The sequence below is a fragment of the Haliotis asinina genome, chromosome 1 (genome assembly GCF_037392515.1).
Source record: "Haliotis asinina isolate JCU_RB_2024 chromosome 1, JCU_Hal_asi_v2, whole genome shotgun sequence".
Taxonomy (NCBI): domain Eukaryota; kingdom Metazoa; phylum Mollusca; class Gastropoda; order Lepetellida; family Haliotidae; genus Haliotis; species Haliotis asinina.
Window position 1 is genome coordinate 53,683,055 of NC_090280.1, and position 15,124 is coordinate 53,698,178.

At 38.5% G+C, this 15,124-nt stretch overlaps 1 pseudogene; it reads left to right on the forward strand.

The window, feature by feature from the left end:
- The first annotated feature begins 13,022 nt into the window (after positions 1-13,022).
- LOC137258349 (gustatory receptor for sugar taste 64a-like) lies at positions 13,023-15,124 on the forward strand (annotated as a pseudogene).

The window sequence follows — 15,124 nt, forward strand, 5'->3', positions numbered from 1 at the left end:
CTGCATCAAGAAATATTTGTCTTGGATTAAGCTTACAGGCTCACTTTGGAATGTTTTCGATTCGGCGTGCTTTAAAACGTCTCTCGTATAGGTTGTAATAGTGTTAATGGTCTGCAAGGGTATACCTAGATGTCCAAGCCGAGGAATGTGGTTTTATAGTGAACAGTGATACGCGAAAACTTCCTAAAATGTTGATTCAAATAATGTTTTCAGAAAAATACATGCTCGATGGATTAAAACAGGATACGTTAACAGTGATTATGTATAGAAATCCTCCCAAATACACAGAGCTGTCAGCAGTTACAGGCCCTTGAGTTCATACACAATTATATTCCGATTTGTTTGTTAGTCCACCAGAAAAGGAACACACAGTTTTGGAAAACTATCTTACACAAGGGCACATTCTCTTCCACCCAGATTTTGTTTTCGGGAGTTCCATATCAGTGGAGCAAGATAAACTCCCAGCATCTACCCTTTCTATCTTGTTACTTTGAAATTTGGTCACATGCACTCTTGGACCCCGGTCTAATTGGTCGCTGCGTCATATTGGTTTTGTAAGCCTTGGAATTTAAGAAATGGCAGTGACAAAATATATATCCAACATATTTATTTACATATGATGTTCTATATAAAATAGAATTAGTATACGTGTATGATATTTGAGCCATTGAAACGCCCAAAGAGCGTTCAACATGTACGATTACCCAATGTCAACTTCACTTTGATTGTTAATAACAATGGGTGTCTGATTATTCTTCAGTCGTTGACAGACGAACTTGTCAGTATGTGCCCTTTGCCTACAACGGGGTTCGATCCTTCAGAGCGGACATCCTGGGGATAGTGAGTGAGTGAGTGAGTTAAGATTTAACGTCACATCGACAAAATTACTTCCATAATGTGACCAGAACATATTTTACACTGAAATGGAATATGTGTAAAATAAAATAAAAACTCTGTCGTCAAAGGACAGTAAAACAACTAGGATATGAAGGGTTGCATGCCAAAACAACCTAAGTCAGACTTAGGTTGTTTTTGAATAATAACAGAGGTATATGCAGCTTTAGAGTGAGTGAGTGAGTTAAAATTGAACGTCACATCGGCAGTATTGCAGCCATATCGTGACGAGAGCATTCTTAAAAAGGAATCTATGTATATCATAAAAACCTGTCAACGAAGGACAGTAAAACAACTAGAATATCACAATAAGAAATAAAACTAGCGTGAAAAGTTAAAACTAATATTCCTATTCAGACAAAACAATATAAAAACAGGTTATATAGATCACCAACAACTGAAGGTAGATCACCATACTAGGGGCCATGGGGACTTACATTACTTCTGCTACCTGCATGGTCCCTAGCTGGATTTACATCATCCCCTCAGCTGCTGGTGATTGTATGCAAGGTTAGCCACAAATTAAAATGACACATATTCTACGGCCAAGACAAAATGGAAGATCAAATTTGACTTCAAATGTTTTGGGACTTACGTACCCTCTCAGGAGGACAATAATTGTACAGTGCTTTAACCCCCCTCGAGGATACAGCCACTAACACTCTAAGTTACTAATTCAAACTTCCAAGCATAAAATATTTTTCTATTTACAATTCATTTAGCAAATCTAATTCTTTTAAAAATGCTATAATTAAATGAGAGCTAACAGAATTAGAAAGACCCTTCAAAGTTCGTGAATTAAAATATTTATCCCTTGTGATGGAATGTTCAACACAGTCAAACAGGACATGCTTGACTGTGATTCTTTCATCACAAGGGATACAAAACGGAGGATCTTCACCTTTTAATATATACTCGTGAGTATACCTCGTATGGCCAATGTGACATCGTCGCATAATGACCTCCTTAAATCTGGACTGACAACCCAAGTAAGTATAACCGATATAAGGTTTTATTTCATGTAATTTATTTATACCTACTTGAGTGTCCCACCTCTTCTGCATCAGATCACGGATATACGTTCTAATGCAAGCTTTGTAATCTGAATATGGAAGAAGAAGTGGTGTCACAGATTTGGTGAGTGCTGCCTTGGCAGCAAGATCGGCCATCACATTCCCAGAAATACCTACATGACTGGGTAACCAACAAAAGACGATGTCGTATTGGCCAGTAGCAAGAGTATTATACAGTTCCATAATTTCTATTAAAAGTGGATGTTTACAGGAAATATTTTTAATAGCTTGAAGGCAAGAAAGAGAGTCGGAATATATTATATACTGTTTACGTTTCGGGTGTCTTTGGATATATTTAAGAGCTGTTAATATGGCGTTAGCTTCTGCTGTAAAAATAGAACTATTATCTGGTATCATAGACGATGGAGCCATAATCAAGTTTAGAACGTACGAGTGATCGATACAGGTGGAGAAGAGCAGCTTGATCCCCAAGTCAAGAGCTTTCAGGCATTTAGTTTTAAGTGATTTAATATGTGGTAAAAACGTTAAATGTGAATCAAAGATTAGACCCAAGAATTTGGCTTGCTTCACAACTTTAATGGGCGTCCCATCTAGAGACAGTTCAGGGTCTTTATGTGGTTTGTATTTACGACAAAAATGTATGCAGTTAGTTTTCGATTTAGAAAATTTAAAACCGTTTTCAAGACACCATTTATTAATCTTGTTTAAACGCAACTGCAATTGCCATTCAATGGTATGCATATTTTTACCACGACAAGAAATATTAAAATCATCCACAAATAAGGATCCATCAATTGAATCGTTTAAAACTTTTGATAAATTGTTGATCTTGATGCTAAAAAGACAGACAAAATACTGCCTTGTGGAACACCCTGATCCTGACTGTAATGATCAGACAGGGTAGAACCCACACGGACCTGGAATTGTCTGTTATTTAAAAACTTGGCAATAAATTCAGGCAAACGACCTCGCAAACCGAAATCTCGTAAAATGCCATATTTCCAAGTAGTGTCATATGCTTTTTCAAGATCAAAAATGATAGACACAGCATGTTGTTTGTTAATTAGTGCGTTTTTTACAAATGATTCTAAACGCACTAAGTGATCGACAGTACTTCTATTTTTCCGGAAACCACATTGTATATCTGTGATAAGGTTATTAGTTTCCAAATACCAAACAAGTCGATTATTTATCATGCGTTCCATGGTCTTGCAAACACAGCTAGTTAACGAAATCGGCCGATAATTGGACGGATCCGTATGATCACGTCCAGGTTTAGGTATTGGTACTACTATTGCATCACGCCATGAAGAAGAAAATTTCCCGGAAGTCCAAATATCATCAAATATATACAAGAGCGTCTCTAAACAGGATTCTGGTAAGTGCTTCAGGAGTTGATAATGTATGTTATCAGCTCCTGTAGCAGTATCATGAGCTTGATCAAGAGCAGTATGGAGCTCATGAATAGAAAAAGTTTCATTGTAATCTTCCCCATTATCTGAGTTGAAATTAATAGTTTTCTTTTCTTGTTGTTTTTGATACTGCTGGAATTTAGGTAAATAATTAGAAGAGGAAGAGTGTTTAGCGAGGGTTTCGCCCAGTTTATTTGCGATATCTGATTTATCAGTAAGTAACTGATCTCCATGTTTAAGATGATGGACAGTAGACTTAGTACCTTTGCCTTTAATTTTTTGGACCATGTTCCATACCTTGGACATGGGTGTCCGAGAATTTATTTTGGATCCTTAATTTTGCCAAGATTGGCGTTTGTTCTGTTTAAAGGTACGCCGTGCTTTAGCATTTAAAATTTTAAATTTATTTAAATTATGCTCCATAGGATGGCGACGGACGTAATGTTCTGCTTTTTTTCCTTGCCTTCCTAGCTTGTTTACACTCATCGTTGAACCATGGTTTTCTTATGTGTGGAACTGCAGAGGACTTTGGTATACACTCATCAGCTATGGAATTCAGTTGATCAGAAAAGCATTTAATAGCATCGGGAACGTCAATAAAACCTTCAGGTTTAGGTTTTTCAGCACACAGTGTTTCATATAAAGTCCAGTTAGCTTTTTTTAAAATTTCGTCTTGATGATGGAGGAACATCGGATGGTGTTACAGCTTTTAATACAGTAGGAAAATGGTCACTTCCACAGAGGTCATCATGGACTGACCATTCGAATTCATTAAGTAGTTCTGAATTTGTCAATGACAAGTCAAGAGCAGAATAGGTCCCTGTCCCAGGATGTAAATATGTGCTGGAACCATCATTATAAACACATAAATCATTGTCAGAACAAAAGTCCTCCAACAACTTACCTTTAGTGTTTGTAGTTACACTACCCCAGAGTGGGTTGTGCCCATTTGAATCTCCCATTATAATACAGGGCTTCGGGAGCTGATCATATAGAGCTTGAAGATCAGTTCTGGCAAACGTCGAAGACGGAGAAATATAAAGAGAGCACAGTGTAAACGCTACATGTAACGTAATTCTCACTGCAACAGCCTGCATATTAGTATTAAGTGAAACAGGGCTTTGAATAACGTTTTGTTTGACTAGAATGGATGATCCGCCAGTGGCCCGATCACCCGGAGGTGCAAAACAATGATATGCATTAAACTGACGAAATTTAAATGTATCTGTTTGTTTTAAATATGTCTCTTGGAGACATATCGCTGAAGGTATAAAATCTTGGACTAATAGCTGTAATTCATGTAAATTAGTCCTTAATCCTCTGCAGTTCCACTGTACAATATTACTGGAATAAACTATCTTTTGGGGGGATTTATTGGGGATCTACCCCGCACTCTTTTGGAGGGCGACAAGCTATGTGCCCTAGAATGGACGTTTTCAGAAACGTCCATGTCTTCAAGAGACCCGTATTTATTGAACAATTGAATTTTGTTCTGTGACCCTTTTGAAGCTCTGCCACTTTGTTGTTTTGAAGCATCAGGCTTTGGCTTCGATTTATTTTTCACCGTTTGTTGACTATCAGCTGTGGATTGAGACTTTGAGTGTGACTGAGATGATGATTTGTGATCAGAAGAAGACTTTGAGGTACTAGGAAGTGATTCCTCAGTCTGTGATGATACAGCTGGGTACAAAAACTGTGGAGAATCGCAATTTACCCAAGTCAAGGTAGTTTGGCAGCCTGTGGTTGATGTAGTGTTAGATTTAGATCCCGATGATGTTTTTGCTATTGTAGCATAAGTGTGTGGAAGATCAGATCTCTTTACCAGTTTTTCGGCCTCGGAAAAAGAGACATTTTGAGTAAATTTGATTTTATTGATTTCCATTTGCTCTTTCCAAATAGGACATTGCTTAGAAAATGAAGAATGGTCGCCTGAGCAATTGGTGCATTTTTTATAATCACTGTCACAATCTTCTGTTGTGTGTGTCTTCTCGCCACAGTGAGCACACACAACAGACAATGTGCAAGTATTCACGCCATGTCCATATTTCTGGCATTTAAAACACCTGAGCGGGTTGGGGATGTAGGTATCAACTTGTATGTTACAATAGCCTGCCTTCACTGATTTAGGAGCATTTGGACATGAAAAAGTAAATAGATGGGTATTAGTTTGAAATGTTTCATTGTTTTTTCGGGTTGAAAAGCGCTTCACATACAGCACACCTTGATCTTTCATTTCTGATCCTATGTCAATTTCGGACATATAAGCAAACAATCGATCACGATCTCTGATGATACCTTTACTAGTATTCAAGGTCTTGTGAGCAGAGACCGTGACCGGAATGCCCACGAAAGATTTCATGTTCATCAGGTTCGTTGCTTGTTGCTTTTTTCCGCATTCGACTAGCAGGGCACCCGAACGCAAGCGTCTAATGTTTTTCACCTCTCCAGCAACACCTTGAATACCCTTGGATACAGCAAAGGGGTTCAACTTTAACGGTGTCTTGTCAGGAGTCTCAATAACAACGAAACGCGGTCAATATTCAATCGATGCAGACGGTCTATGGTCAGTATCAACAGGGTCAATATCAAGTGGACGTTTTGTTTTTTTGGTTGGGGTTTCATACGCCATAGTTAGTGTAATATGGTTCATCATCCGAGCTCCCCACCCACCACGGAGTATCACAAGGACAATGCTAAAGCAAGCGGGCCTCCAGCTTGCAGCACCAAGGATACCCGGATGATATACTCCAGTAGAAGAATTACAAAGAATTAATCCACCAGACTGGCCCATGAGCCACCGCCTTCTGGGCATGAGACTCTAGGCAAAATTCAGAATTTCAAATACATTCCAAAACGAGAAAAGTCGATGAATAATTCAGCCAAGACCGAAATTAAAAGTCCAAATAAAATTTGTGCAATGACATACATATATAATCCATGCACAGGGCTTGGCATGACCAGCCGATTGGTTGAATCGGGCCAATTCAACCACCAGTCTAGGTGAAGTAAGGGCCAAAGTGGTGTGTTGGGCAAATGGAAAGCAGTTAAAAGCCCAAATGCCCTCAACCACCAGGTTCCCGTCCTCCACCGACACGGGACGCAACCCACGGCCAACAGGTTGCCCAATTTAGTCGCCTCTTACGACAAGCAATGGGGTGCTGTGGACACATTCTGTCCCGGGTCCACACGGGAGAAGAGCACTTAGCATTACCCAGCACCCACCACGAGGAGGTGGCTCTTCATGGGTGCCATGCAGCTTTAGAAGCTCTTTCCGGTGATATTAGGGTTGCTGGGGTATGCTTCATAGTTTTCAAGAAAGTAGCTTTCACAAAAACAGGTACTCTGTGCCAAAATGACCTTAGTCAGATTAAGGTTGTTTTGGCTGACAACAGTCATGACTTAGGTTGTTTTGGAATGGAACTATCTTAGACTCTTCCGAAAGGAGCTAGAAAACTCTTCCCCCGAGTGGTTACCAAGTAAACAAGCAACTCAAATTAAGGACAATTATGGACTTGAAACAGCTTGAGTCTATGTATAAATTATATAAAATGATAATTTATGATTGAAGATTCAACAAAATATGTGACTGAATGGTGAACTGATTAATTTAGGCCTGTAAACTCCATTTTTCGACTCCTGTGACTTAAGGTTGTTTTGGTAGGGAATGAATCAATCATGTTGATAAGATGTTTTATTCCTACTAAATGGGTTCAAAGAATAATTAACATGGTTTAAAGCGGGAGATGAAAAGTTTAAGAACTATTACATGTTTCACCTTTCAAATCTTTTATTTTGGGGTAGTAAAATCTTGTTATATGTTGATATTTATTGCTTTTTACGCATTCTGAAGTACAATGAAAACTTTTGTTTCTTTCTTGTTTCTGATGTCGTGATGAATGGTCTCCCCACTGCAGCTTTGAGGGAGACTTTTCAGTACCCTGAACCGACCATCTTATTTAGGAATGTAGCTACCGTGTGTAGACGCTGTAGAAACCCGTCACTTTAGGCGAGATAAATCTACCTCAGTCTTCAAAGTTGTGTATGCCTCTCAAGATCAGATGAACGTTATGGGTTTTCCAACTATATAATACTACTATGTACCAATGTGGCGAAGCTTCTGCTCAGTACAGTACATTTTATCCTCGATAATGTCTGGGATATACGTCCCGATAAAAACTCGAAGAGAGGAGAAGAGATATATCGTAACATATACCCTATAGACTATCGAGGATGCATACATGTATGCCCACTGCAGTCATTGCATGTGCTAAAACAGTTTAAAAAGGAGTAAGAATATACTGGAGGAGTAAGGATAAACTGGAGGAATAAGTTTATAATGGAGGAGATAGAATATACTAGAAGAGTAGGGATACACTGGAGGAATCAAAATATACTGGAGGGGTATAAATATACTGGAGGAATCAAAATATACTGGGGGAATAAGAATATACTGGAAGGAGTAAGAATATACTGGAGGAATATGAATATACTGGAAGGAGTAGGAATATACTGGAGGAGTAAGAATATACTGGAAGGAGTAAGAATATACTGGAGGGGGTAGAATATAGTGGAGGGGGTAGAATATACTGGAGGAAAAGGACTATAATGGAGGAGTTAGAATATACTGGAGGGGTATGAATATACCGGTGGAATCAAAATATACTGGAGGAATAAGAATATACTGGAGGAGTAAGGATAAACTGGAGGAATAAGTTTATAATGGAGGAGATAGAATATACTAGAAGAGTAGGGATACACTGGAGGAATCAAAATATACTGGAGGGGTACGAATATATTGGAGGAATCAAAATATACTGGAGGGGTACGAATATACTGGAGGAATCAAAATATACTGGAGGGGTATGAATATACTGGAGGAATCAAAATATACTGGAGGTGTACGAATATACTGGAGGTATCAACATATACTGGAGGGGTATGAATATACTGGAGGAATCAAAATATACTGGAGGAGTATGAATATACTGGAGGAATCAAACTATACTGGATGAATAAGAATATACTTGAAGGAGTAAGAATATACTGGAGGAATATGAATATACTGGAAAGAGTAAGAATATACTAGAGGAGTAAGAATATACTGGAGGAGTAAGAATATACTGGAGGGGGTAGAATATAGTGGAGGGGGTAGAATATACTGGAGGAAAAGGATTATAATGGAGGAGTTAGAATATACTGGAGGGGTATGAATATACTGGTGGAATCAAAATAATACTGGAGGAATAAGAATATACTGGGGGAATAAGAATATACTGGAGGGGTAAGAATGCACTGAGTAAGAATACATTGATGGATTAACACTACACTGAAGAAGTAGGAATACATTGACCAAGTAAACTTACACCCCGAAAATTTATGTCCCTCGAAAAAATAACAAGTCGTTAAATTGACAAAGTAAATGCAAGAATTCAGTCAATCTTTGATAACTGATGCACTTCAGGATTCTTATTTTCTATTGTTTATTCACCTCACTTCTATCAAGTACATTCCCACAATATATCCCATATATTCTTATCTCGCCATCAGCATCCATACAACCAGTGTGCTAGTCAAAAGGAAAATTTGTTCAGCACCTTCAAATTTTTATGGAAACGATTTGTTCCATACTCTGTGACGTTGCTTGTGATTGAGATCATGCTATCACAATGTCATCTTGTTTTAGTGGCAGTAATTTTTGAATAGGGAACTGCATATCATATTAGGCTTGCATGCCTATGCCAGGACCTATTCTATTGTCATTGTTATCATTTAGGATTGAAATAGAATAATAATCATAGTTACAATCATATTAGTTAAGTATATTAGTGACTTAGTTTATTTTGGCATGCAACTTTTGTGACTTAGGTTGTTTTGCCATGGAAACTTGTGATGACTTAAGTCATTTTGGCAGGCAATGAAGAAGTGAAAAATGATTGTTTTGCAATAAATGTTGAAATATTAATGGAAACTCGTGTAACGACACATAATCCTTCATTGTATGTTTCATGTTATGAGTTAAGCCTATTTCCGCCTCGTCTCTCCTGTAAAGTTGCAAAAAATGACTTAGGTTGTTTTGGCATGTAAACCTTCATATCACAATTACAAAAAACCCAACTAACATGACAAATTTAAATGTATAACGTTATTTGGACAGTACAGTATAAAAACTGGGAAAAGATTACCAACAACGGAAGGTGGATCACCATACTAGCGGTCATGAGGACAGCCACGAACAATCGTAGTTACAAATCTAAACCACCGTTAATTAAATGGTTATCCATTTACAAATCATTTAACAAATCATCTAATTCTTTTTAAAATGCAGTAATTAAATCAGAACTGATATTGTTAAAAAGAACCTTCATACTTCATGATTTTGAAATAGTTGTTTCTTGGGATGGCTTGGGAAAAGATGTTCCTTTAACGGATGTGACATGAGATTATGCAGTCATCGGTAACGTTGTGTTTACAGACCCCGGTGCCAGTGACATGATGTGTTTGTCAGATGTGGAGATTTATTTACTGTGTGTTAATTAAACCTCCCATTAACACTGGGAATACGTGAATGCTGTTGCGAAAGGTTTCTATTGAATATGGAATCCGAGAAGGGACATTGTCGCGTTGTCGCGTTGTCACGTTGTCGCACTCTCAAAAACAAGCAAAATGAGGCACAAATTAACCAAAGCGCGACAATGCGACATTTCGCCTGTTTGTCGCATTGTCGCGATGTCGCGTGTCGCGTTTCGAATAACATTTTCTCTGTTCCTCCAAAGTGCGACACGCGACATAGCGACACTTTGATCAAGTGATACTTATGTACTACTTTCAAACATGCACCTACTGAATCATAATATTCTTCAGAAAAATGGACAGTTTGAATGCGCCATTAACCACGCACCCTTAACCCACACACTACACGGCAACATGGATGTTCATTTATCATTGTTCTGAGTTCGAATCACGGGTATCTCAGCTCTTAAAAAGCAAATAAAAATGATCATGCTTGTGATAGTTTTTGGATTCCGCCGTAACTAATAAAACGCGACACGCGACAATGCGACAATGCGACATTTTGACGAAATGTCGCGTCGTCGCATTGTCGCGTGTCGCGTTTTAGTAAATATCTTATAATACATACTGTAGTCAGTATTTTAACAAAACGCGACGCGCAGTAATGCGTGAATACATTTCATCAAAATTTTATTAGTTACGGCGGAATGTAAAAAAAACTATGACAAGTATGATTATGTTTCGATATTTTTAAAGGGTTCAGATAGCCAGGGATCGGCATCAGAACAATGATAAATGAACCTACATCTAGTCGTAAAGTCCAGAGTGGTTGAGTGTCGTTGCTTAACGGGATGGTTCTATTCAGACTGACCCTTTTGCTGAATTTTTTTTTTTTGATATAGCAGCCGTAGGTTTGAAACGATACAAGTGCATGTGTATCGCTGGATCTAGTATCCGTATGAAAAAAATATGAGGCATATTGTGAATCAGACTATGTGCGGGATTAATAATATAGGATTCAAACAGAAATGAAAACGGGCATCACAATACATCATTGTAATGAAATACCGTGCTATTTATACCAATAAACCTTGGGTGAGTGGAGTGGAGCGGCGAGAAGAGTGAGAGGAGTGAGGGAGGGAAAGCTGGTTTCTGGCACTACAAGTGTACCGCAACTCTACCAAGTGATGTCATTGTTTCCAATATCTTACTGCTAACAGTCCATTCGTAAGGCGTTTTCCCACTATGACGTTCAAAGTCGACCTAAACTGTCATTGAGGTGACGGATGGTTAAGTGATATTTAATTCTACTTGGTATCCATCCACTGCTGGCTGAACAGAGGCAGATCTCCGACAAATTCATCAGCGTCGGACAGGACTGTACCACGAAACTGTCAGGAGCCACATTATGGAACATAGTGACCCATTCGAGGACATCACCTGATGACTATGCCGATGTGGCTTGAATTTTAACAATATTTCAGTTTTTCACAACCTTTAATCACACCTGTCATCGAAATCTCCAAAGTGATTAATGTGTATGGTGCTGGTATTTGAACGCATGGTAATAACTATCTGGTGTGACTAAGAGACTAACTCTGCTCAGCAAATTGCCCCGCCTTGAATGACAGGGGTACAATGAACAGTTGCGCTACTAATTCGTTTTGCTGCTAGAAAACACTTGACTGGCTAAATACATTTGCAATATGTAAAACAATAAAGAAAGATTTTCATTAAGTTCAAGAAGAGAAGGCCCATTGCCATTTCGAGCACTACTTGATTTTAAAAACCATTGGAGGTAACGGAAGACCAGTGAAGTCTGGAATAGAGTATAACATTTTCTGCGCATTCGTAGATTAATTGACTTTTTACACATGCACACCGGTAACAAAAAGGGCGACAACGCGACAACGTGACAACGCGACGATGCGACATACATTTTGTCGCATTGTCGCGTGTCGCGTGTCGCGTTTCAGTCAATTTGTTAAATGCATACTATGGTCAATATTTTAATAAAGCGCGACACGCGACAATGCGACAACGCGACATTTCATCAAAAGTAACAATAAGTAAATGTTTAGGTTTTTTTATACACATCGTAGATAGGGCGACAATGCGACAACGCGACACATTTTGACCTTGAAAAGTGTCGCTATGTCGCGTGTCGCACTTTGGGAGGAACAGAGAAAATGTTATTCGAAACGCGACACGCGATATCGCGACAATGCGACAAACAGGCGAAATGTCGCGTTGTCGCATTGTCGCATTTTCGCGCTTTGGTTAATTTGTGCGTCATTTTGCTTGTTTTTGAGAGGGCGACAACGCGACAATGCGACAACGCGACAATGTCCCTTCTCGGATTCCATAATTGAAATAATGCTCTTCTTACATTGAGCACACATAGTAAAATCAATGCCATTATCGACTCTTACCTACTTCAGTGAAATTACGTGCAAACAACGTCCCTCAAACAAATACTGATATGAGATGTGCATACAAATACATGCTAAGTGACAATTTGCCTCATACCGTCCATTTACGTTTGGAACCTCTTGTAGATGAATGTATGTTGAGTTCTCTACGAACGTCGATGTACCAAATACTGGTGGCATTAAGCTGGAAAAAGAAGTCTCAAGAAGTTATGGGAAGATAGGTCTAGTGTCAATACATCCAATACCAGACACCCACTATGTCAACCACTGTGACGGTCTTCCAAAACACAGTTGGACCATCCAGTGATACAGATGATGTAGGGGAAACATTGTCTAGAATCCAGAGATTGATGGCATTGTCTGGGTTATCATGGGACTTCAAGCAGTCACAGTCAGCTAAACGATGCAACCCGTCCTCGGTACTTGCCTGCATATATTCAAGTATGGTGTGCATAGTTTTTATGTTAATGTTTGTCAATGGGATAAAATCCTATATGAAAGCCGATTCTTTCACCGATACAAGTATTGCAATATCGAGTCATGTTATGGATGTGTTATCACTGATCTACTGGGGTCTAAGTACCAACATGCACAGACAGATACGTGTATTCTGCCAACGTCTTCATGAAACACGCTTGAAGTTTAATAGTTCTACTCCAAAGCCATTATTGAGGAAGAGGATAAAGATCACATGCTTATGTTTACAAGTCGTCGCAGCGTTGATGTGTGTAGCCTGTGGAATGAGTACAGGCATAGACAGTGAGCCCTCCAGCAAATTATATTGGCCTTTAATTGTCTCAAGTGTGTTATATGGTGGTTGTAACACTCTTCAAATCATTTCACTTTTGCTTCTGTTTTTGTCCATCTCCCTCCTACTCACCCATGAATATGATGTTTGCACACAAAGACTGGTACAGGCATCTGAAGGATCCGTTAACGAAGAGGAGATTGAGGACATTCGAGATTACCATGCCTCACTGACAGACTTAGTGGATTATGTGTGTTCCTTTATATCCATACATGTGGCTGCTGCCTATCTCACCTCGTTCCTGATTATATGTTTCTGCCTGTATATCTTCATCAACGACAGCGCCGCCATTCAATACATTGGCTTTTCGGCCTATTTCGGCGTCGTCTCCATACTTAACCTCATCACTCTCACCTATCTTGGTATCAGACTGAACGAAGCGGTAAGTGTTTGAATTGTGATTAGAAGGCGGTACATCAAACCATCTGTGATGTGTTCCTTTTTGCAATTTATCAATCTGGTCTTTATTACTGAGAACTGGATAAACAATTATGACCTTCAAAAACTGGATTAGAGCAAAACACTGTCAAGGTTGGAAATGCTTACCGATACACTGTACACCATTTCAACACCTGTACTTAATCCAGTTCCAGCCAAGATCAAACAAAGATGTTTACATTTTCTTTTGGATTGGGAGGGCTTGATGGTCAGTTCCTATTACAAACCCCAATATGGTTATATCTTACGTTTTAAGTTGTTGCAGTAAGTAAATTATCTGATTTGTATTTCTATGCAACCTGTACAGCAAAGAAACTGGAATGTTTGTATTTAGGCACACCGACCTTTGATGATCCTCCATGACCTCGCTGGAAGAAAGATGTCAGACAGGGTGATGGGACTGGTAAGACGACAAATAGGTCGACGTTGTATAGTTTTGAAATATAATTTATGTTATTCAAAAACATTTGAATTGTCGAATTAATTTACGTTCCTTTCCATACAAATTTAAAACTGTCTCTCAGGCATTGCCGTAAAACTGACTTCATGGCTTTTTCATTGTGATTACTATACTGCAACACATAACTCACTAAGATGTACGTAGGTCTTCACCTGATATGTTAGTACCCGCATATATACTATATCTGAGATACTTGGAATGCACGGAACCCCCATTGTGAGACGAAATGACAGTTGTCATAAGCCACCCGTCGTAAGTTTAGACTTACTTAAAACACGATTCTGTTTTACAATACATCGTTTTATGTGTAAACACCTTTGAACAGTATGAAATTTCTTTCAAAATCTAGTTTAGAACAAGACATGGCTATAACTACACAATTGAGTCTAAACTTTTGATGGGTATTAAATATCAATACATTTCAATATGTATGTGTGAAAGTAATTGCATGTTAAACTTGATCCATATTACCAAGTATATTTAAATTAATATACTTACAATATTTCCGACGTGACTCTTATCTCATACAATTAGTTCGAATTTTAGATGGGAATATATTGTGATAAATCCTGATAATGGTATCATGTTGGAATAAACAAAATTGTTTTATTGCTTTTGAGAAACATAGATATTATTTAGTGAAAATATAGTTAGTTGTGAATATTTCTACTAATTCTACACCCAGGTCACTCTGTTCGCCAATAAGTTGTCTCAGCGCCAGATTGGAATCACTGCCTCAGGCTTGGTGACCATCACGAAGGACACAGTCTTAGCGGTATGTTGTGATCATATAGATCCATGCATGTCTATTTGCCAGACCTTAACGTCATATGCAATTAAACTCTCTATCTCTCTCAAAAAAACCCAAACAACAAAGACAACAACAGCAAAAACAACAACAACAACAAAACCACAAAAGAACGCATACATTTTTCTCTCCACTACTGTTCAGTATCCAATTGCAGTTTGCAAACTTTGCTTCTTTGTTGAAACAGATCATCGGGACTCTTCTCACATATGTTTTCATCGTGATCCAGTTTAAGCCAGAATCAACTGTTGAACTGTCACAGAACGCAAACAGTACATTAGGCTGACTGCATCAAATCGTAACTGGTTTATTTGTGAAGTTCGTGTAG